A 24,511-nucleotide genomic window follows, 5' to 3' on the forward strand; every position below is an offset into this window, starting at 1 on the left:
TGTACAAAACGCCATTCATCTGGCTGGCCAGCATCTTTAATCTTTTTAACAGGAAACAATGGAGTAAGCACAGGTGAATTTTCAAAAGGAACAATAACGCCTGTTTTCTGAAAAGATTGAAAAACAGGTTTAATCCCTTTAATTGCTTCAGGCTTAAAAGGGTATTGTTTTTTACATGGACAAAAGTCTGATTTAGGGGTGACAATTACTGGTTCACAGCCTTTTATCAACCCCACATCATATTTGCTCTTAGCCCAAAGATCATTGGGCACTTCAGCCAACATGGGTATCGAAGACAAATCTTTTTCAGATAAAAAACATGCTTCAAAATGTGATTCTGTGGTAGGAATTAAGTCCACAGTTCTTTGACAATGCATTGTACTCAAAAATGTTTTTTTGTATGCTGACAATCGTTCAGAAAACATCAAATTTGGATCAGCAGGTGAAACGGTCCACTCCATTTCTTTCTGACATGTAGCAACAAACTCTCCCACACCTTGTCACTGCCAGTGTGTACATTTGGCCAAGGAAATGTGAGGGCGAGTACCACAAACATTAAAAAAATCGAAGTGCTCTGGAGTGAGCGACACAGCCAATAAAGTAGGCGCACATATTTTTTCACTTCTTCTCATAGTCATTGTCAGGCCCCGAAGAAATGTGTGATGTGCAGTGCAAATCAGTAGGTTGCATGAAATCAGAAAGGGGTGAAACTAACGCTTTTGCTTCTTCCACTAGTTGTTGTGAAAAAGGAGAGCTGGGAAGTTTCCACTCATAAGCATATGTAAGTGCCGATGAATCAAACTGCACTGCTGTGAAAACTTTGTCAGGCTGTAACATAACCTTAACACCCTCTGGTGTAGAAGTTAAAATAATGCCTAATTTACACATGAGATCACAGCCCATCAGGTTAATGGGACACAACTCTGATAACAAAAATGAGTGTTTGAAGGAGAGCTCATCGGGAGTGACAACACGCAATGGGCATTGTCATTTTCTCCTTCACAACCTGGCCTGAGGCAGACATACAGTAAACGTGGTTTCCACTTAACTTTTGAGGACAATCAAACTCCCCTGACGTCACTACTGATGAACATAAGTTCCTATATTCTGAAAGAAATATCTTTGCTCTAGGACGGAAATAGCATGCAAAACTTTACTACGTGAATCACAGTCGGCAAGCGTTTCTTCACTACACAGAGCAGGAAAAATGTGTGAGTGTGTTTGTGCTATCACCCATCAGTGGAGGCTCCGCTGCCGCGTGACGTCCAGAACCTGCCTCCCACCCTCAGTCAGCCTTTTGCCCAATTTCATCACTTTTCAGCTGTGGACAGTTGCAGTTTTGTTTTTTCTCACGTTTAGATCTCTGAAGTCCAGATTGTGGGTAAAGGATTTTTGTCACTTGCGTTAAAAGTTCTTGGGCAGGTACGCTGGAGAACCAAACGTCTTCCTTTTCCTCATCATCAGACCTATGTAACTGATGTTGTGAGAATGATGGAATTTCTTCCAGAGGGAGGATGGAAGAAGTCCCTTCTTCCCGAGAGGCTTGTGGCAGGGCTGGCTGTTGTTGTTGCAGGGCAGGAGTCCAGGTCTGGATCCGGCACAGCTAATACTAAATTATTATCATCATTCCGTCATGGCATTTGTTTAACATTTTCCTTTCTTTCTCTTAATACACTTTATTTTTTCCAAAATTCTATACCTTTCTTACTTCTTATTTAAACTTAATTTTCTTTTTTTTGCTTCATCTCTTTCTCATATTTGCAAAACTTTTCTTCTAATTTTCTTATTTCTAACATACTAAAAGAACCTTCAGGTGGAAAACCTCTGGACCATATGTCTTTTTCATTTCATCATGCTTAGGTCCCCCGGTAGGGTCAAAAGTCTGAGACCTACTGTTTCCCATTCTCAGACTTGGAATGGGGAAATATATTCCTTCACTCAAAGGACGTCTCCAATGAGGACCTTAATCTGTACTCACACTTCTTCGGAGTACTTCACACTTCTTCGGACTGCTTCAAAAGTTTCACTTACTCATGAAATCTCTGTCTCACTGATGACACAACCGGGAAACACTCTTTTATTCAAATAAAAACTAAAAAGCAGTCCTATCGTCTCAGACTATCATATTTCAAAAATGATCCCAGCGCTGGTATTTAAGAAAAGGACCTGCCAGTCCTCTCTCTCAGAAAAGGCCTTGGAGGTATGAGGCTGGAACAGCTACTTCAGTCCAGGCTGGCCATGCACTGCGATCCGGTCCAGAGACACCAGTCGAGGGATCCTGTTCTTGACGCCAAAATTGTGGTGGAAATTTAGTAACGCACAGAGTCAGTTATTTTCTTCTGAGGAGATAAGAGGCTTTAATAATAATATCTTGAAAGAGAGAACAACACAGTACAGAATACAGAGTTGCTCTGACCACTGAAGCAAAAACACACAGTTATATTGCCCGCTCATCACGTCATCTGTCTTTGGTTGATAGTTGATTGTTCTTCTAACTTTCCTCCCCAACCATCAGTTTAGGTTACCCAAAAGGAGTGTATTGCTCCATCACAAGTATGCTTCTTTCACATACAGGGTAATATGAAGAATTTTATGCCTGAAACCTATTTAGACATGCAAAAATATGAAGGACAAAGCAGTTTTAACTTGGTTTGAGTGAAGGAATTCATTTTATATCAAAATCCGGAATTGTGCATTATGGCAGCAGAATTGTAGTCTGAATACCTTTATGCCAAACAGATTTGCTTTGCCAAGGGAAGTTTTATAAATGTTTATTGTTTATGTTTACAATATATAAACTAGCAGAATAATTAATTCATCCTCCTGGTCCCTCCCACCCCGGAGAGGGCAGCCAGAGACTGGCTGCAATAGGCATCCCCGCTACCTGGGACCCAACACAGGGCAGGAGGGCCTGATGTCCACCAGGCTCGGGGCCTGCAGTCACCATATTCCGGGAGCTACTGTACCCCCAGAAGGAACCCATCCCGCCCCACCCCACTCAACCCAACCCCACCCCGGAGGACCTCTACAAAAACAAACAAACAACAACAAAAATCAAACAAACAAACAAACAAATCACCCGGTCACACCAGTCGCAGCAGCGAGACCCACCATCACCCAGGCCCCCCCCAACAGGGGAAAAGCACACCCCCACTCAGACCCCCTCCCCCTCACCGCACGCCCCAACACCCTAAAAAAAATAACCACCTGCGGACACCTTGGAGTTCCCAGAGCAACAAGGCCGGCACCAGGATCTGCACCAACCCACGCATATTGTGGCATGTCCAGGGCAACCCAGACCCCCCAGGCACAGGCAGGGCCCCGCCCCGGGCGCAAGGCAGCGGCAAGCCACCAGGTCCAGGCCCAGCTCCACCACCCACGCCAGAGCGGCCCGGTCACCCGGTACAGAGCCAGCAGCCACCACCCCAAGGCCCCTAAGGGACCCCGCCCCACACCGCAAGACAGCCCCACCCGCAAGCCCCCAAAACTGCCCTCCAAGCCCGACACACAGTCCCCCCCAGCAATGACCAACCCGGTCCCCACGACCCGAGAGACCACCAGACGCCCGAAGCCACACAGCCCCCCCCAGCACACACCCTACCGCCCAGAGCGACGGGACAGCAACCCACCACCAACACTATGTGATCAAGCTAATCAGAGGGGACCAGAGAGAATTAAATTCAGCCAATTGATGTTTTGAGGAGGCAGACATTGTTTCCATGCTAATATAATCTAAAATAAAATTTCTAAACTGGTAAATACACAGATTGTTCTTCGCTTTCCAGTTCATGAGAATAGTTTTCTTTGCTATACATAACACTGTGAGGATCATGTGTGCTAAGCTAAATTCCACGTTGATGTTGTCTAAGTCACCCAGTATACACAGTGTGGGGCATGCAGGAATGCTACACTTTAGCCATGTTGATAGGTCCGCACAGACTTCAAGCCAGAACTTCTGGACAGGCGCACAAAACCACAAAGCGTGTGCATAATCATCAGGTGTGTTATCTGTGCAATGTGAGCAGATGTTTGAGTGTGTTAGACCCATCCTGAACATCCTTTGTCCTGTATAGTGTGTTCTATGAAGAATTTTGTATTGTATGAGCTGTAAATTAGGATTTTGAGTCATTCTGAAGGTGTTCAAACATATTTGTGGCCAGAAGCTATGACTAGAACTGATGGATAAATCTGCCTCCCATTTTGAGGACGGTAGAGACATTGTGTCATCTATCTTAGACAATAATTTATATATTTTTGATAGTAGTTTTGGGGTGCAGATGCTTAGAAATTCTGCTACCCTAATCGGGAGTTGTAAGTCTGGTTGGTGGAGGATATATTTCTTTGTTATTATAGACTTAAGTTGTTGATATTCTAGGAATTTATTGCTGCCTATCTCATGTTGTGATATGAGCTCATCAAATGAAATAAAATGTCCATTTTGGATTATATGTTCCAGATGTTTGATTCCTTTGATCTTCCACAGAGTAAAGTTTAGCATTTTTTTGTTTTGCAGGATGTCAGGATTGTTCCAGATGGGTGTAAGCTTACACGGGACAAGTGAAGACTTTGTTATTTTAAGAAATTCCCACCAGGCTGTCAGAGAGGTGCTGGTGTTAATGCTTTTGAAACATTTGTGATTTTTTACGTTTTGACTAATAAGTGGCAGGTCAGAGATTTCCAGATTATCACACAATGCTTGTTCTATATTTATCCATGTTCATCTATTGGGCTAGGTTTAAACCATTTTGATATATACTGTAACCTATTGGCTAAGGAATAGTGCTGAAAATTAGGTAATCCACCCTGTCCTTGGTCTTCTGTAGGGTTTTTAAACTAATACGCGGTGGTTTGTTTTTCCACGGAAATTTGGAGATGCATGAATCTAGTGACTTAAACCAAGTAGCAGGTTGGTTTTATGGGGATCATTGAGAACAAATAGTTAACTTTTGGTAGTATCATCATTTTAATGGTTGTAACTCTCCCCATAAGTGATATAGGTAAGGACTTCCAACGAGAGAGATTGTCCTCTACTGTCTTTAATAATTGCACATAAATTAGCTTTGTTAGCTCTGAGAGCCTGGAGGAAATGTTTATGCCTAAATATCTAATCTTTCCTGACTGTAAAGTGATCGCAGGTATATTCTGGACCCTACAGTTAATGGGCAGAACTGTGGTCTTAGACCAATTGATAGAGTAGTCAGAAAGTGCTGAGAATTTATTTATGAGTGTGATCGTGAGTGAGAGACGTCTGTGAGTTCTGAAGGAAAAGTAATACATCATCAGCATAAAGACTTATTTTATGCTCAATATTTTGGGGTTGGATGTCTTTAATATTTCTATCTTGTCTGATAGCAGCTGCTAAAGGTTTGATGAAAATAGCAAAAAGTGAGGGAGAAAGTGAGCAACCCTGTCTTGTACTTCTCTGCAGACTGAAGCTTGGAGAAGTTTGATCATTTGTCCTGACACTTGCATTTGGGGAGTCAGTTATTTTCTTGTGAGGAGATAAGAGACTTTAATAATAATATCTTGCAAGAGAGAACAACACAGTACAGAATACAGAGTTGCTCTGACCACTGAAGCAAAAACACACAGTTATATTGCCCGCTCATCACGTCATCTGTTTTTGGGTATAATTGATTGTTCTTCTAACTTTCCTCCCCAACCATCAGTTGAGGTTACCCAGACACACTCGTAAATACCAGCCTAACCCTGTCCCCCCTAAAGTGCAGCTATCTCATTATAACAAGCCCACCATTGTAAAGAGGAATTTAAGAAAACAGGGCAGGGTGGTACCTTGCAGCTCGGTCATTTGCAGGTTATACACAGTAACACTCAATACAATGCATATAAGAATTATTTTCCATTACATTCCTCCCTTTTGATTATAATAATACCATTATATTAATCAACCCAAAAGAAACAAGGAAAATAATAACTTTATCTGTAAAACATCAGCCTGCATTTGCACACAACGTGAGTTTAAAATGCAGGCATCATAGTAATAAAGGGTCCAATGATAAACAATCAAAACATGAACAATTAAACGTGATTATCTTCATCCCTCTCTAAGTCAGTGTCACTAGAGGAAAAATTTTGAAAGCAAGAAAGTTATTTGAGTCATTTGGTCTTTTTCACACTGTTGTTTAGATGGACTACATAAAATGATGTCATCCACATACTGCAAAAGAGCAGAGCCTGTGGTTGATTGAAGTTAATCCAGACTAGCTTTGAGGGCAGCATTGTAAATAGTGGGACTTTCACAGTACCCCTGGCATAACCGGGTAAAAGTCCAAGATCTCCCTTCAAACTAAAAAGCAAACCAAAATGGGCTATCAGGGTGCACTGGCGACAAGTCAACCACTGAGAAAAACTGTGCATCTGATGTAATTTGAGACAAAATAGTGTGTGGGTTGGGCACAGTAGGAGCATGTGGCTGAACTGCAGCATTCACCGCTTGGAGGTCCTGTACAAAACGCCATTCATCTGGCTGGCCAGCATCTTTAATCTTTTTAACAGGAAACAATGGAGTAAGCACAGGTGAATTTTCAAAAGGAACAATAACGCCTGTTTTCTGAAAAGATTGAAAAACAGGTTTAATCCCTTTAATTGCTTCAGGCTTAAAAGGGTATTGTTTTTTACATGGACAAAAGTCTGATTTAGGGGTGACAATTACTGGTTCACAGCCTTTTATCAACCCCACATCATATTTGCTCTTAGCCCAAAGATCATTGGGCACTTCAGCCAACATGGGTATCGAAGACAAATCTGTTTCAGATAAAAAACATGCTTCAAAATGTGATTCTGTGGTAGGAATTAAGTCCACAGTTCTTTGACAATGCATTGTACTCAAAAATGTTTTTTTGTATGCTGACAATCGTTCAGAAAACATCAAATTTGGATCAGCAGGTGAAACAGTCCACTCCATTTCTTTCTGACATGTAGCAACAAACTCTCCCACACCTTGTCACTGCCAGTGTGTACGTTTGGCCAAGGAAATGTGAGGGCGAGTACCACAAACATTAAAAAAATCGAAATGCTCTGGAGTGAGCGACACAGCCAATAAAGTAGGCGCACATATTTTTTCACTTCTTCTCATAGTCATTGTCAGGCCCCAAAGAAATGTGTGATGTGCAGTGCAAATCAGTAGGTTGCATGAAATCAGAATGGGGTGAAACTAACGCTTTTGCTTCTTCCACTAGTTGTTGTGAAAAAGGAGAGCTGGGAAGTTTCCACTCATAAGCATATGTAAGTGCCGATGAATCAAACTGCACTGCTGTGAAAACTTTGTCAGGCTGTAACATAACCTTAACACCCTCTGGTGTAGAAGTTAAAATAATGCCTAATTTACACATGAGATCACAGCCCATCAGGTTAATGGGACACAACTCTGATAACAAAAATGAGTGTTTGAAGGAGAGCTCATCGGGAGTGACAACACGCAATGGGCATTGTCATTTTCTCCTTCACAACCTGGCCTGATGCAGACATACAGTAAACGTGGTTTCCACTTAACTTTGGAGGACAATCAAACTCCCCTGACGTCACTACTGATGAACATAAGTTCCTATATTCTGAGAGAAATATCTTTGCTCTAGGACGGAAATAGCATGCAAAACTTTACTACGTGAATCACAGTCGGCAAGCGTTGCTTCACTACACAGAGCAGGAAAAATGTGTGAGTGTGTTTGTGCTATCACCCATTAGTGGAGGCTCCGCTGCCGCGTGACGTCCAGAACCTGCCTCCCACCCTCAGTCAGCCTTTTGCCCAATTTCATCACTTTTTAGCTGTGGACAGTCCTTCTTCCAGTGTCCAGTCTGGCCACAGTAAAAACAAATATTCGGATCATAGCTCTGGCGTGGCTCCTCTCCCACACGTCCACGTCTTCGACTTCGGCCTCGTCCTCTGTTTACACCAACTGCGTAATACATGGTCATGGTTGCCACATGCAGCTCCTTTTCACACTTGTCCCTTTTGGTTGTCTTACGCGTCTCAACTTGGTTCTGAGCATGGCGAGCATATCGGCGAACGTCAGCCAAACGAGGACCCTCACACCATCCCACGTAAATGTTCTTTACTTCAGTGGCGACATCTATATAATATTGTCTGGGTCCCGTTAAAACATGTATTTTTCCCATCTAATTCCTTGTTTGCTTTAAAACAAGTATTCCCCATTTTCTATCCCTTCAGTAGCCAACCAGTTTGTATGGAGTACACTGGAGCAACTTGACTGATCAGTAAAACACTGCTTTTGTTGTCACCGCAAGGCTTCCCCCGTCGGTTGTTTCACTGAGACACTACTGAGTAACTACAACTCAACACAGTTTATACACATAACATTCATATACATACTAACAAACAAACAAACAATAATTTATCGCTATTTTCTCATCTCTGTTTGAACGTACACCCAGGTAAATATTCCTGTAGTCTTCTCATACCGACTATGGACCCATTCATTGTTTAACTTCACTGTTTTGCAAATCCTAATTGGATATTACACATTGACATTGAACTTTACTGGATAAGCAGGTCTTCATTGCATTCAGCAGCCTATATGTGAGCATTTATGTGTAAGCTGTTCTTCTTTGCATTTATCAGCAGCAAGCAATTCTTCACTGCACATGCATATGTAAATAGTAAAACAATTCCAATGTGTTAGCGAAACCTTCTATATCACAGTGGTTTCTAAGGTCTATTTTAAGTTCTTTGCCATCAGTGAGATGACATTGTTTACAAAGTGTGTCAAATTATCACTGAAGATCTTTTCAGGAATTTCAAATCTAGAAATGAGTTATTTTACGCGTGATTTTGCTACTGAGAGTGCATCTGCTTGTGCACATGGAAATATTTCAGACCATTTGGTAAAAACCTCTGTTGTCACTGAGCAGAATCGTTTCCCTTAACATTAATTTAGTTCAATGAAATCTACAAAATAATGAAATAATGAAATCCAAACAAATATGTTGAAAAAGATACACTGGCTTAGGGAATTATCTTCGTTTTGGTCTTAGATTGCCCTGTGGAATGTGTTTTGCACATATTTGACCTGCTAGACAAAACTTTATTCATTTATTTATTCTAAAAAAATGTTTTTAATAATTAGTAAAACCATATGCTGTAAAAACCTGGTTCATTATTGCTTCCATCCCTCCTGTTGAGACATGACATGGTCCGTGGCTCAATACTGCAGCATATTTAAACAAATTCTTTGGCAGTATGGTTTTCCTTCCGGTCATTCATACGAGTCTATTGTAGATGGCAATTGAATAACATCTAATAATGCTAAAATATTTGTAGTTTATACATTTAGCTGTGGATGTCAACATACCTGTTTTTCCAATGCTGTGTTAACACATGTACAGTTGAGAAGGCATACTGACTGTCAGTGTAAACGTTAACAACCTTTTTGTTATTTAATTTACAAGCTTCAGTTAAAGCTACCAATTCGACTGCTTGAACAGAGTAATTTTTTGGTAGTGGTTGTTTTAAGAAAACTTCAGTTTCTGTTACTACTGCAAATCCTGTAGCATTTGTGCCATCAGGGTTTTTTTCTTTGATCTGTTGAATAAATATAGTTATTTCTGCATTTTCATAATGTATATCAGTTAAGTCTGGCCTGGGTAAAACACTGATGGTTATTTCTGACATGCAATCATGAGGCTTTCCATCTGTGGGGTAGGTAGCAGTGTGGATGGATTAAGTGTAGCACATCTCTCGACAACAAGGTGTGGCTGTGAAAGAAGAACTGTTATGTAGGAGAGATGTCTGGTAAAGATATTTTGTTAAGTAACCATATCACAGCCACTGCATGAGGTACCTTAAGTGTTAATGGGTGAAATAACACCATTATTGTTGATGCCTGCACTGCCAATGGCTTCTGGCCATTGATTCAAAAGTACGATCTCGTCCCTTTTTCCCCTTTCAGTGGACACTGGCCCCTAATTACCGCAATTCAGCAGGGGGTCTTTCATTAGGAGTACTGGACTCCCCCGTGCACGGTTTCAGCTCCGACCCTGGACAGCGGAAAAAACGTTGAGATCTGGTTTGAGGACCCAATTGTTGAGAAAAGTCTCTCAATGAGACTCAGAGTTGCTGGAGTCAGTTAATGCAAAGGTTTAATCTTGCAGCAAGTTCAAGAATGTGTGTGTGTATGGGTGTATGTGTGCGAACGTGTGTGAGTTTGTGTGTGTGAGAGTTTAAAGAACCTGTAATCCACAGGCAGGCCTTAACTAGTATGGCACGGGTCCAGCCTGTCTCATCTTTTTTGGAAGGTCCAGCGCTCGGCCGTAACCCTTCTGTCTGTTTGGACTCTCACATACATTCGGTTAATCATAGAAAAACGAGAACAAAACTTTTTAGCCCCTTAAATTCATAAAACAGACATGGTGCAGTTATTTCTATTGTAGAAAATAAGAGTAATCACCACCATTCCTATAAATTCTGGATATTCTAACAATCTGAATCTTTTTTAAATGTTCGATGAAGCCCTTTGCTGTTCTGTTTAGAGACTCAGCTGATCATAAACCAAGTTTTGCTCTTGAACCAAGCTTCTAAACTCTTCACCTTTTTCATTTCTCAGTTAGTATTCACTTTAAAACTGATTAAAAGAAAAATTAAATGAATGCCTATCAACAAATGTGGGATCTAAACTCTAGTGCTTCCTCTAAAATAATTTCCTTTCTCAATTCAGAAATGTGTGTGTGTAAGTCACAACACCCGTGACACCAAAACGGCTTTCTTTTCTCTCTTTTCTCTACACTCTGCACTGTGAGCACACACAACAAATCAGAAAGGCTTTTTTCTCTCTTTTCTACATTATGGACTGTGGGGACACAAAACCGCTCTCTCTTTTTTTTTTTTTGATTGTGTGCCAGGGCGTTGTCTCACGTATTAGATTATGCTTAAGATACGAATGAGTTTATCAGTCACATCAGAATCCATATATACTGATCCTCCCGTAATAAAATGGTCGGATCTTATCAAACACACTTTGTTTCTTGTGACAAGTCAGCGAAACAGCGTATACACGTCAATACACTGAATCAAGTTTGCCACAAGAACTCATAAGTTTGGCAGTATTGCTCTGCCGTCAGCAATCATACACCCATTTTATTTTTATGAGACATGTGCAGGCACCTGTTCATCTACTGTTCTATCACTATGAATTAGTTTATCTATTATCAATAAGGATACTTCTACAACTACTATCAAAGTATGTCCGGACTTCTTATGTTGTCAGTTGCTATATATGAATAAGTGGGTTGCTACTGAAAAGCATTAAGCATGTCACACAGCCCAAACATATAACATTTCAGGACACACCACACAGTTAACAACCACAGTGAAGCGTGTCAAAGCCCAAACATGTAACATTCAACAGGACACTTACACAACACATTCAAATCAAACAGTCAGACAACATACAAGAACCTATACCCCAGCCGGCATTGCTCCCTGCCTATTTTCCTACAACTCACTATGTGTGTGCACACCTTTATTCACAAACTCTTCAACTTATACTCTTTTACCGAAGCTGCTACAGCTCGATTGGCCAAATACCCTTAGATCCTATTTCGGTGAATTTGACATCTGCCTTGCATGTAACAGATTAGCGGTTTAGCAGTTTTAATTTAGTTTGAGTGAAGGAATTCATTTTATAGCAAAATCCGAAATCGTGAAGAACTCATGGAAGTAAGCTTATTCTCGGATTCCTGAATCTTTAGATTTGCTCTTTCTTTTACTGCAAAGTACAACGTTGAGCAGCACTAATGAGTTGTTTCTATTTTTGGCAGGCTTTACCTTTACGGATGAAGCCCTTTCTGTCTGTGCAAAAGAAATCTTGTTACTGTGCAGAGTGACTTCTCTGAGTAGAGTCGCCTTACTTACTGTGCCAATGTTCGAAGCTGGATGCAAAGTTGTTGCTTGAATGGTGCTCGCTGGAGCGTGCGGTAGTGTAAAGTTATACCATTTAAAAGGAAAAGAGGGAGCGGAGGTGTTCGGCTGCAAGGTCTGAATTTCCAACCATAATTTGTAAACACCGTTGAAGAAAAGCCTCGAAAGCCCGACTATACACCATCAAAAGCGGGAGCAGAGGTGTTCAGCTGCAAGAAGGTCTGAATGTCCACCAATAATTACTGAAAAATGGGTAAGAAGAGGTGTGAATGCCCAACTATACATCATCAAAAGCAGAAGTGGATGTGTTCGGCCACAAGAAGGTTTGAATGTCCGACCATAGTTTGTAAAAGGCGGGTAAGAAAAGGTTTGAATGCCCGAACATACACAATCAAAAGAGGGAGCGGAGGTGTTTCGCTGCAAGAAGGTGTGAATGTCCGAGCATAGTTTGTAAAAAGCGGGTAAGAAAAGGTTCGAATGCCCGAACATACACCATCAAAAGAGGGAGCGGAGGTGTTCCGCTGTAAGAAGGTGTGAATGTCCAACCATAGTTGGTAAAAAGCGGGTAAGAAAAGGTTAAAATACCCGACTCTACACAATCAATAGCGGGAGCGGAGTTGTTCGGCTAAAAGAAGGTGTGAAAGTCCGACCATGGTTTGTAAAAAGCGGGTAAGAAAAGGTTCGAATGCAAAAATATACACCATCAAAAGCGGAAGCCGAGGTGTTCGGCTGCAAGTAGGTCTGAATGTCCACCCATAATTAATGAAAAGCGGGCAACAAGTAGGTTCGAATGCCCAACCATACATCAACAAAAGCAGGAGTGGATGTGTTTGGCTACAAGAAGGTTTGAATGTCCAACCATAGTTTGTAAAAAGCGGGTAAGAAAAGGTGCGAATGCCCGAAAATACACCATCAAAAGAGGGAGCGGAGGTGTTCCGCTGTAAGATGGTGCGAATGTCCGACCATAGTTGGTAAAAAGCGGGTAAGAAAAGGTTCGAATGCCCGAATATATACCATCATAAGCGGAAGCGGAGGTGTTCGGCTGCAAGAAGGTGTGAACGTCCGACCAAAGTTTGTAAAAAGCAGTTAAGAAAAGGTTCGAATATCCAACCAAACATAATCAAAAGTGGGAGCAGAGCTGTTCGACTGCAAGTAGGTGTGAATTTCCACCCATAATTCCTGAAAAATGGGTAAGAAAAGGTGCGAATGCCCAACCATACATCATCAAAAGAAGAAGTGGATGTGTTCTGCTACAAGAAGGTTTGAATGTCCGACCATAGCTTGTAAAAAGTGGGTAAGAAAAAGTTCGAATGCTCGAACATACACCATCAAATTTGGGAGCGGAGGTGTTCCGTTGTAAGACGGTGTGAATGTCCGACCATAATTGGTAAAAAGCGGGTAAGAAAAATTTATAATACCCGACTGTACACAATCAATAGCGGGAGCGGAGTTGTTCGGCTACAAGAAGGTGTGAAAGTCCGACCATGGTTTGTAAAACGCGGGTAAGACAAGGTGCGAATGCCCGACAATGTATGATCAAAAGAGGGAGCGGAGGTGTTCGGCTGCAAGGTCTGAATTTCCAACCATAATTTGTAAACACCGTTGAAGAAAAGCCTCGAAAGCCCGACTATACACCATCAAAAGCGGGAGCAGAGGTGTTCAGCTGCAAGAAGGTCTGAATGTCCACCAATAATTACTGAGAAATGGGTAAGAAAAGGTGTGAATGCCCAACTATACATCATCACAAGCAGAAGTGGATGTGTTCGGCCACAAGAAGGTTTGAATGTCCGACCATAGTTTGTAAAAGGCGGGTAAGAAAAGGTTTGAATGCCCGAACATACACAATCAAAAGAGGGAGCGGAGGTGTTCCGCCATAAGAAGGTGTGAATGTCCGACCGTAGTTGCTAAAAAGTGGGTAAGAAAAGGTTAAAATACCCGACTGTACACAATCAATAGCGGGAGCGAATGTGTTCGGCTACAAGAAGGTGTGAAAGTCCGACCATGTTTTGTAAATAGCGGGTAAGAAAAGGTGCGAATGCCCGACAATGTATGATCAAAAGAGGGAGCGGAGGTTTTCGGCTAAAAGAAGGTCTGAATGTCCAACCATAATTTGTAAAAACCGGGGAAGAAAAGGCTCGAAAGCCCGACTATACACCATCAAAAGCGGGAGCAGAGGGGTTCAGCTGCAAGAAGGTCTGAATGTCCATCAATAATTGCTAGAAAACATGAAAGAAAATTTTCGAATATCAAACCGCACATGATCATAAGTGGGAGCGGAGGTGTTTAGCTGCAAGAAGGTGTGAATGTCCACCCATAATTCCTCAAAAATGGGTAAAAAAAAAGGTGCGAATGCCCAACCATACATCATCAAAAGCAGGACTGGATGTGTTCGGACTGGATGTGTTCGGCTACAAGGTTTGAATGTCCGAGCATAGTTTGTTAAAAGCGGGTAAGAAAAGGTGCAAATGCCCGAACATACACCATCAAAAGAGGGAGCGGAGGTGTTACACTTGAAAGACGGTGTGAATGTCCGACCATAGTTGGTAAAAAGTGGGTAAGAAAAGGTTCGAATGCCCGAATATATACCATCAAAAGCGGAAGCGGAGGTGTTCGGCTGCAAGAAGGTGTGAACGTCCGACCAAAGTTTGTAAAAAGCAGTTAAGAAAAGGTTCGAATATCCAACCAAACATAATCAAAAGTGGGAGCAGAGCTGTTCGACTGCAAGTAGGTGTGAATTTCCACCCATAATTCCTGAAAAATGGGTAAGAAAAGGTGCGAATGCCCAACCATACATCATCAAAAGAAGAAGTGGATGTGTTCTGCTACAAGAAGGTTTGAATGTCCGACCATAGCTTGTAAAAAGTGGGTAAGAAAAAGTTCGAATGCTCGAACATACACCATCAAATTTGGGAGCGGAGGTGTTCCGCTGTAAGACGGTGTGAATGTCCGACCATAATTGGTAAAAAGCGGGTAAGAAAAGGTTAAAATACCCGACTGTACACAATCAATAGCGGGAGCGGAGTTGTTCGGCTACAAGAAGGTGTGAAAGTCCGACCATGGTTTGTAAAACGCGCGTAAGACAAGGTGCGAATGCCCGACAATGTATGATCAAAAGAGGGAGCGGAGGTGTTCGGCTGCAAGGTCTGAATTTCCAACCATAATTTGTAAACACCGTTGAAGAAAAGCCTCGAAAGCCCGACTATACACCATCAAAAGCGGGAGCAGAGGTGTTCAGCTGCAAGAAGGTCTGAATGTCCACCAATAATTACTGAGAAATGGGTAAGAAAAGGTGTGAATGCCCAACTATACATCATCACAAGCAGAAGTGGATGTGTTCGGCCACAAGAAGGTTTGAATGTCCGACCATAGTTTGTAAAAGGCGGGTAAGAAAAGGTTTGAATGCCCGAACATACACAATCAAAAGAGGGAGCGGAGGTGTTCCGCCATAAGAAGGTGTGAATGTCCGACCGTAGTTGCTAAAAAGTGGGTAAGAAAAGGTTAAAATACCCGACTGTACACAATCAATAGCGGGAGCGAATGTGTTCGGCTACAAGAAGGTGTGAAAGTCCGACCATGTTTTGTAAATAGCGGGTAAGAAAAGGTGCGAATGCCCGACAATGTATGATCAAAAGAGGGAGCGGAGGTTTTCGGCTAAAAGAAGGTCTGAATGTCCAACCATAATTTGTAAAAACCGGGGAAGAAAAGGCTCGAAAGCCCGACTATACACCATCAAAAGCGGGAGCAGAGGGGTTCAGCTGCAAGAAGGTCTGAATGTCCATCAATAATTGCTAGAAAACATGAAAGAAAATTTTCGAATATCAAACCGCACATGATCATAAGTGGGAGCGGAGGTGTTTAGCTGCAAGAAGGTGTGAATGTCCACCCATAATTCCTCAAAAATGGGTAAAAAAAAAGGTGCGAATGCCCAACCATACATCATCAAAAGCAGGACTGGATGTGTTCGGCTACAAGGTTTGAATGTCCGAGCATAGTTTGTTAAAAGCGGGTAAGAAAAGGTTCGAATGCCCGAACATACACCATCAAAAGAGGGAGCGGAGGTGTTCAGCCATAAGAAGATGTGAATGTCCGACCGTAGTTGGTAAAAAGCGGGTAAGAAAAGGTTAAAATGGCCGTCTGTACACAATCAATAGCGGGAAGGGATGTGTTCGGCTACAAGAAGGTGTGAAAGTCCGACCATGTTTTGTAAAAAGCGGTTAAGAAAAGGTGTGAATGCCCGACAATGTATGATCAAAAGAGGGAGCGGAGGTTTTCGGCTGCAAGAAGGCCTGAATGTCCAACCATAATTTGTAAAAACCGGGGAAGAAAAGGCTCGGAAGCCCGACTATACACCATCAAAAGCGGGAGCAGAGGTGTTCAGCTGCAAGAAGGTCTCAATGTCCATCAATAATTGCTAAAAAACATGAAAGAAAATTTTCGAATATCAAACCGCACATGATCATATGCGGGAGAGGAGGTGTTCAGCTGCAAGAAGGTGTGAATGTCCACCCATAATTCCTGAAAAATGGGTAAAAAAAGGTGCGAATGCCCAACCATACATCATCAAAAGCAGGTGTGAATATCAGATCATAATTTGCAAAAACCTGATGAGAAATGGTGAGAATGCCCGACTATACACCATCAAATGCGGGAGCGGAGGTGTTCGGCTGTGAGTAGGTGTGAATGTCCGACCATACTTGCTGAAAAAAATGACAAAGCAGTTTTCACTTGGTTTGAGTGAAGGATTTCATTTTATATAGAAATCCGAAATTGTGTAGAACTCGTGGAAATAAGTTTATTCTCGGATTCCTAAAGGTTTAGTGTTGTTCTTTGGTATACTGCAAAGTAATACTTTTTATTTTGTTGAAACCGATTCAGACATGGATAAATATGAAGGAAAAAGCAGTTTTAACTTGGTTTGAGTGAAGGAATTCATTTTATATCAAAATCCGAAATTGTGTAGAACTCGTGGAAATAAGTTTATTCTCGGATTCCTAAAGGTTTAGTGTTGTTCTTTGGTATACTGCAAAGTAATACTTTCTATTTTGTTGAAACCTATTCAGACATGGATAAATATTAAGGACAAAGCAGTTTTAACTTGGTTTGAGTGAAGGAATTCATTTTATATCAAAATCCGAAATTGTGTAGAACTGGTGATAAGAAGCTTATTTTCGGATTTCTAAAGGTTTAGTGTTGTTCTTTGGTATACTGCAAAGTAATACTTTCTTTTTTGTTAATAAGCTTCTTTTCACCAGTTCTACACAATTTTGGATTTTGATATAAAATGAATTCCTTCACTCAAACCAAGTTAAAACTGCTTTGTCCTTCATATTTATCCATGTCTGAATGGGTTTCAACAAAATAGAAAGTATTACTTTGCAGTATACCAAAGAACAACACTAAACCTTTAGGAATCCGAGAATAAGCTTCTTTTCACCAGTTCTACAAAATTTTGGATTTTGATATAAAATGAATTCCTTCACTCAAACCAAGTTAAAACTGCTTTGTCCTTCATATTTATCCATGTCTGAATCGGTTTCAACAAAATAGAAAGTATTACTTTGCAGTATACCAAAGAACAACACTAAACCTTTAGGAATCCGAGAATAAACTTATTAATAAACACCTCCGCTCCCTGTTTTGATCATTTATGGTCTGGCAATACTACCTTTTCTTACCCGTTTTTGAGTTATTATGGCTGGACATTCACAGCTTCTTGCAGCCGAACACCTCTTCTCCCGCTTTTGATGATGAATGGTCCGGCATTCTTACCTTTTCTAACACATTTTTCAGCAATTATTGTTGGTCATTCACACCTTTCTCATCAGCTTTTTACAAATTATGATCTGACATTCACACCTACTTGCAGCCGAACATCTCGGCTTCCGCTTTTGATGGTGTATATTTTGGCATTCGAACCTTTTCTTACCCGCTTTTTACAAACCATGGTCGGACTTTCATACCTTCTTTTAGCCGAACAACTCCGCTCCCGCTATTTATTGTGTAGAGTTGGGTATTTTAGCCTTTTCTTACCCGCTTTTTACCAACTATGGTCGGACATTCACACTTTCTTACAGCGGAACACCTCCGCTCCCTCTTTTGATGGTGTATGTTCTGGCATTCGAACCTTTTCTTACCCACTTTTTACAAACTATGCTCGGACATTCACACCTTCTTGCAGTGAAACACCTCCGCTCCCTCTTTTGATGGTGTATGTTCGGGCATTCGCACCTTTACTTACCCGCTTTTTACAAACTATGGTCGTACATTCAAACCTTGTAGCCGAAAACCTCCACTCCCTCTTTTGATCATACTTTGTCGGGCATTCGCACCTTTTCTTACCCGCTTTTTACAAACTATGCTCGGACATTCAAACCTTCTTGTATCCAAACACATCCACTCCTGCTTTTGTTGATGTATGGTTGGGCATTCGAACCTACTTGTTGCCCGCTTTTCATTAATTATGGGTGGACATTCACACCTTGTCACAGCCAAACACCTCCGCTCCCTCTTTTGATCATGTATGGTTGGACATTCGCACCTTTTCTCACCCGCTTTTTGCAAACTATGGTCGGCCATTCACAGCTTCCTCTCCACCATACTTGTATGGTGGGATATTCACACCCACTTGCATCCGAAGATCTCCGCCCCCACTTTTGTTGATATTTAGTCGGTCATTCACACCTTACCTGTTTTCTTGCCGCCAAACACCTCTGATCTCGCTTTTGATGATGTAAGATTGGGCATTCAGACCTTGCTTTTCCTGCTTTTCACCAACTATAGATGGACATTCACACCTTCTTGCAGCCGAACACTTCCGCTCCACCTTTTAGGTTTCTATCACACCTTTTTTTTCACCGCATTTTATAGATTATGGTTGGAAATTCTCAACCACTCATCCGAAGACCTCTCCTCCCGCTTTTGTTAATATATTTGAACTTTAGTCAGACATTCACACCTACTTGTAGCCGAACACCACCTCTCTAGCTTTTGATGAGGTATGGTCCGGGATTCTTACCGTTTCTAACACATTTTTCAGCAATTATGGTAGGATATTCACACCTTCTTGCAGCTGAACACCTCCTCTCCCACTTATGATCATGTGCGGATTGATTTTCGAAAATTTTCTTTCATGTTTTCTAGCAATTAATTATGGACATTTAGACCTTCTTGCAGCTGAACACCTCCGCTCCCGCTTTTGATCATACATTGTCAGGCATTCGCACCTTGTCTTACCCGCTTTTTACAAACTTTAGTCGAACATTCACACCTTTTTGCAGCCGAACACAGTTTTTTGCAGCCGAATTTGGGCATTCGCACCTTTTCATACCCACTTTTTACCAACTATGGTCGGACATTCACACCGTCTTACAGCGGAACACCTCCGCTCCCTCTTTTGATGGTGTATGCTCGGACATTCAAACCTTCTTGTAGCCGAACACATCCACTCCTGCTTTTGATGATGTATGGTATGGCATTCGAACCTACTTGTTGCCCGCTTTTCATTAATTATGGGTGGACATTCACACCTTGTCGCAGCCAAACACCCTGTTTCGATCATGTATGGTTGGACATTCGCACCTTTTCTCACCCGCTTTTTGCAAACTATGGTCGGCCATTCACAGCTTCCTCTCCACCATACTTGTATGGTGGGATATTCACACCCACTTGCATCCGAAGACCTCCGCCCCCACTTTTGTTGATATTTAGTCGGTCATTCGCACCTTACCCGCTTTTGGCAAACTATGGCCTTCTTGCAGCCAAAAACCTCTGATCTCGCTTTTGATGATGTAAGGTTGGGCATTCAGACCTTGCTTCACCTGCTTTTCACCAAATATAGTCGGACATTCACACCTTCTTGCAGCCGAACACTTCCGCTCCACCTTTTAGTTTTCTATGGGGCATTCACACCTTTATTTTCACCGCATTTTATAAAAACACCACAGGAACACCGTATTGAGGCTTTGTTCTGACCGCTCATTCGGTGTCGCGTTTCTTTCAAGCATTTCTCCTGGTTAGCCCGCACTCGGCTCGCTCCCAGAGCCGTGTTAAAGTCTACTTCGCATTCACTCTCTTTTCTCAGCAGACTAAAAGAAACTTCCATCCTGCACCGCTGTTAGCTTTTTCACAAGAGCAGAGGAGAGCGCACCGTTCCCAGCGGCACTGCAGTACCGGGTCGATGCTTGGAGTGAACGGAGCAAGCTCCTTTTTCAACTCCTATTGATAAAAATCCATTTAATATGTAGTCCTTGCATAGACATATCACATATTAAACTGATAAGTACAGATGGATTATGTGCAATTAGTAAAGAGAGTAGAGGACGATCTCTCTCGTTGGAAGTCCTTACCTATATCACTTATGGGGAGAGTTACAACCATTAAAATGATGATACTACCAAAAGTTAACTATTTGTTCTCAATGATCCCCATAAAACCATCTGCTACTTGGTTTAAGTCACTAGATTCATGCATCTCCAAATTTCTGTGGAAAAACAAACCACCACGTATTAGTTTAAAAACCCTACAGAAGACCAAGGACAGTGGTGGATTAGATTTACCTCATTTTCAGCACTATTCCTTAGCCAATAGGTTACAATATATATCAAAATGGTTTAAACCTTGTTGTTGTCACAGTTCCCAGAGACGTTGTAATCGTTGAGGATTCTATATTCACCCCCTCATTAGAGGCACGTGTTGCAGATTGATGACACTGAATCTTCTTCTCTGTTCATTGCTGGCATCATTCCCAGCATCGTAAGTGTTCGTGGCATTGTTAGCCTCTTCTTCTGGATCTTGATATCGAGCATCCTTTTGTATTTCTGGTTTGTAAGTCCTCTCTCTTCGTTCACCGGAGTCTTCGTCTCTTTGTCCTTGAGTTTGGTGATTTTTTCTTCTTTTGATGCCTTGACACAGTGTGACAGGTGATACCACATGGGAGATCCTTTAACTTGGACTGCTGTCCCTGTGCTGCGAAATGGCTGTGCTGCTCAAATGGTCTCTCCTTCATCATATACACAGTTATTTATACATCACCTTCCACCATGAAGCGTTGTCCCTTTTTGTTTCTCTCTTTGTTCTTAAAATGCTGTTATAAATGTCTAAACCAATCCATTAAACTAGATCATTTTGGCAGTAAAGCGATCTACAATGTGCTTGGTCGCAAAGCTGCTCATCTGTGGTAAACAGCTCTTCAGAAAGGCATTCTTCAATTGATTTCACTCATTTTATGTAATAATTTTGTGATTTCCTACAAAACTACACTTCTTCTCCCATCTGTCTGAGTATTTAATATTGTCTGGGTCCCGTTAAAACATGTATTTTTCCCATCTAATTCCTTGTTTGCTTTAAAACAAGTATTCCCCATTTTCTATCCCTTCAGTAGCCAACCAGTTTGTATGGAGTACACTGGAGCAACTTGACTGATCAGTAAAACACTGCTTTTGTTGTCACCGCAAGGCTTCCCCCGTCGGTTGTTTCACTGAGACACTACTGAGTAACTACAACTCAACACAGTTTATACACATAACATTCATATACATACTAACAAACAAACAAACAATAATTTATCGCAATTTTCTCATCTCTGTTTGAACGTACACCCAGGTAAATATTCCTGTAGTCTTCTCATACCGACTATGGACCCATTCATTGTTTAACTTCACTGTTTTGCAAATCCTAATTGAATATTACACATTGACATTGAACTTTACTGGATAAGCAGGTCTTCATTGCATTCAGCAGCCTATATGTGAGCATTTATGTGTAAGCTGTTCTTCTTTGCATTTATCAGCAGCAAGCAATTCTTCACTGCACATGCATATGTAAATAGTAAAACAATTCCAATGTGTTAGCGAAACCTTCTATATCACAGTGGTTTCTAAGGTCTATTTTAAGTTCTTTGCCATCAGTGAGATGACATTGTTTACAAAGTGTGTCAAATTATCACTGAAGATCTTTTCAGGAATTTCAAATCTAGAAATGAGTTATTTTACGCGTGATTTTGCTACTGAGAGTGCATCTGCTTGTGCACATGGAAATATTTCAGACCATTTGGTAAAAACCTCTGTTGTCACTGAGCAGAATCGTTTCCCTTAACATTAATTTAGTTCAATGAAATCTACAAAATAATGAAATAATGAAATCCAAACAAATATGTTGAAAAAGATACACTGGCTTAGGGAATTATCTTCGTTTTGGTCTTAGATTGCCCTGTGGAATGTATTTTGCACATATTTGACCTGCTAGACAAAACTTTATTCATTTATTTATTCTAAAAAAATGTTTTTAATAATTAGTAAAACCATATGCTGTAAAAACCTGGTTCATTATTGCTTCCATCCCTCCTGTTGAGACATGACATGGTCCGTGGCTCAATACTGCAGCATATTTAAACAAATTCTTTGGCAGTATGGTTTTCCTTCCGGTCATTCATACGAGTCTATTGTAGATGGCAATTGAATAACATCTAATAATGCTAAAATATTTGTAGTTTATACATTTAGCTGTGGATGTCAACATACCTGTTTTCCCAATGCTGTGTTAACACATGTACAGTTGAGAAGGCATACTGACTGTCAGTGTAAACGTTAACAACCTTTTTGTTATTTAATTTACAAGCTTCAGTTAAAGCTACCAATTCGACTGCTTGAACAGAGTAATTTTTTGGTAGTGGTTGTTTTAAGAAAACTTCAGTTTCTGTTACTACTGCAAATCCTGTAGCATTTGTGCCATCAGGGTTTTTTTCCTTGATCTGTTGAATAAATATAGTTATTTCTGCATTTTCATAACGTATATCAGTTAAGTCTGGCCTGGGTAAAACACTGATGGTTATTTCTGGCTTTCCATCTGTGGGGTAGGTAGCAGTGTGGATGGATTAAGTGTAGCACATCTCTCGACAACAAGGTGTGGCTGTGAAAGAAGAACTGTTATGTAGGAGAGATGTCTGGTAAAGATATTTTGTTAAGTAACCATATCACAGCCACTGCATGAGGTACCTTAAGTGTTAATGGGTGAAATAACACCATTATTGTTGATGCCTGCACTGCCAATGGCTTCTGGCCATTGATTCAAAAGTACGATCTCGTCCCTTTTTCCCCCTTTCAGTGGACACTGGCCCCTAATTACCGCAATTCAGCAGGGGGTCTTTCATTAGGAGTACTGGACTCCCCCGTGCACGGTTTCAGCTCCGACCCTGGACAGCGGAAAAAACGTTGAGATCTGGTTTGAGGACCCAATTGTTGAGAAAAGTCTCTCAATGAGACTCAGAGTTGCTGGAGTCAGTTAATGCAAAGGTTTAATCTTGCAGCAAGTTCAAGAATGTGTGTGTGTATGGGTGTATGTGTGCGAACGTGTGTGAGTTTGTGTGTGTGAGAGTTTAAAGAACCTGTAATCCACAGGCAGGCCTTAACTAGTATGGCACGGGTCCAGCCTGTCTCATCTTTTTTGGAAGGTCCAGCGCTCGGCCGTAACCCTTCTGTCTGTTTGGACTCTCACATACATTCGGTTAATCATAGAAAAACGAGAACAAAACTTTTTAGCCCCTTAAATTCATAAAACAGACATGGTGCAGTTATTTCCATTCTAGAAAATAAGAGTAATCACCACCATTCCTATAAATTCTGGATATTCTAACAATCTGAATCTTTTTTAAATGTTCGATGAAGCCCTTTGCTGTTCTGTTTAGAGACTCAGCTGATCATAAACCAAGTTTTGCTCTTGAACCAAGCTTCTAAACTCTTCACCTTTTTCATTTCTCAGTTAGTATTTACTTTAAAACTGATTAAAAGAAAAATTAAATGAATGCCTATCAACAAATGTGGGATCTAAACTCTAGTGCTTCCTCTAAAATAATTTCCTTTCTCAATTCAGAAATGTGTGTGTGTAAGTCACAACACCCGTGACACCAAAACGGCTTTCTTTTCTCTCTTTTCTCTACACTCTGCACTGTGAGCACACACAACAAATCAGAAAGGCTTTTTTCTCTCTTTTCTACATTATGGACTGTGGGGACACAAAACCGCTCTCTCTTTTTTTTTTTTGATTGTGTGCCAGGGCGTTGTCTCACGTATTAGATTATGCTTAAGATACGAATGAGTTTATCAGTCACATCAGAATCCATACATACTGATCCTCCCGTAATAAAATGGTCGGATCTTATCAAACACACTTTGTTTCTTGTGACAAGTCAGCGAAACAGCGTATACACGTCAAGACACTGAATCAAGTTTGCCACAAGAACTCATAAGTTTGGCAGTATTGCTCTGCCGTCAGCAATCATACACCCATTTTATTTTCATGAGACATGTGCAGGCACCTGTTCATCTACTGTTCTATCACTATGAATTAGTTTATCTATTATCAATAAGGATACTTCTACAACTACTATCAAAGTATGTCCGGACTTCTTATGTTGTCAGTTGCTATATATGAATAAGTGGGTTGCTACTGAAAAGCATTAAGCATGTCACACAGCCCAAACATATAACATTTCAGGACACACCACACAGTTAACAACCACAGTGAAGCGTGTCAAAGCCCAAACATGTAACATTCAACAGGACACTTACACAACACATTCAAATCAAACAGTCAGACAACATACAAGAACCTATACCCCAGCCG

The 24,511-nt window shown here is 41.2% G+C and overlaps 1 pseudogene; it reads right to left on the reverse strand.

Annotated features, from left to right (window-relative positions):
* Window positions 1-20,028: 20,028 nt before the first annotated feature.
* LOC140286385 (U2 spliceosomal RNA) lies at window positions 20,029-20,205 on the reverse strand (annotated as a pseudogene).
* Between the last annotated feature and the right edge of the window lie 4,306 nt (window positions 20,206-24,511).

The sequence above is a fragment of the Leuresthes tenuis genome, unplaced genomic scaffold (assembly GCF_036924035.1).
Source record: "Leuresthes tenuis unplaced genomic scaffold, fLeuTen1.0.hap1 SCAF_89, whole genome shotgun sequence".
NCBI lineage: Eukaryota > Metazoa > Chordata > Actinopteri > Atheriniformes > Atherinopsidae > Leuresthes > Leuresthes tenuis.